Genomic DNA, 1378 nt, shown 5'->3' on the forward strand with positions numbered 1-1378 from the left:
TAACTTATTATTCTGTTATTGTGAGATTTTTGTTTGCTTGTGTTTTTTGGTATGTTTTCCTGTATATGAAATCTAGGATAGGTAAGTCTATAAAGAATGGATTAATGATTTCTTGTGGGAATGGCTTGAGGGAGGGGTGAGGGGGAAATGGGAGCTAATGACAATGAGTATAAGAAAGAAGAAACAGTTCTAAAATTGATTGTGGTAATGATTGTAAAATTCTTCTTAATATAACTGAACTATTAAATTGTATGATATGTCGATTATGTGCCAATAAAACTATTGTTTAAAAAGGTAGCATATGATCAAGAATCAATCATACTGAGGGTAGGAGTCCAAGATCCACTGAAGGCATTAGCCAAAAACAAAGATATAGCTATTTACCCATCTATAACTGTACTTGTATCTATGCTTTGATCTATATGGATTTTTAAATTTTGTGGAAAAGTATTATTTTTTATTTCATTTTTAGGATTGCTCTTCTTCTAGTAAAAGTGATGATTTTCCTGCTTGAATCCAGACATATATCCTGTCTCTATCTTGTCAATCAGACACTTACCTGACCATTTATTTTCCAGAGCAATAAAGCACTTCAGGAGCTATTTTTTCACTTCTAGATTATTGCTCTAGATGCCATCTTCCTCCTGGTTCATTGTCTGCATCAAATAATACAGTGACTCTGGTGATCTTTTCGTTTTATTTTGCTTTGTGTAATTTTGTACATTCCAAACCAAAGTCACTATCATCGAGTCCATTCTGACTTGTAGTGACCCCAAAGGGCAGGGTAGAATTGTCTCGGTGGGTTTCTGAGCCTGTAACTCTTTATGGTATAGAAAGCCTCATCTTTCTCCCATGTTGTACTTTAGGCATTTTTATATGGGCATATGTATCATACTGAGGGAAAAAGGCATCTTTGTCCAGAAAATGTTTTTCAAGTTGTATAGTTCCAGGTATGGAGTGATTGCTGAGCGAAGAAACATACCTCAGTTGAGAAGGCCTTCTATGAAGCTGTAGCCTAGCAGCATTGTTTTCTCATGATTTTCTATGTTGATTAAAGAGGAAAACGTGAAAGAAAAAGAAAATACCTTTCACCCATTTTCTAACCTAATTGATATAGTCCACTCTATTGTTCTGTGAAAATCAGCTAATGTTTGAGAGGGATGGTTCTGTTAATATGTAAAATGATATTTCTTCCATATAGGAAGAGAAGAATTCTGAAACTCTAACAACATCCTTTTTACCGTTGTGCAGACTGACGTATCTGGCAAGAGTAAGTAGCTTCCATGCCATTTAAAAACTATCATTCCAAAATATGTGGCCAGATTTCCATCACACTATACTTTCTGTCCCCCTTGGAGACGTGCTCATTGGGAATTAA

This window comes from Echinops telfairi, unplaced genomic scaffold (assembly GCF_000313985.2).
Source record: "Echinops telfairi isolate 266 unplaced genomic scaffold, ASM31398v2 ScPeMD7_7401;HRSCAF=8416, whole genome shotgun sequence".
NCBI classification, from domain to species: domain Eukaryota; kingdom Metazoa; phylum Chordata; class Mammalia; order Afrosoricida; family Tenrecidae; genus Echinops; species Echinops telfairi.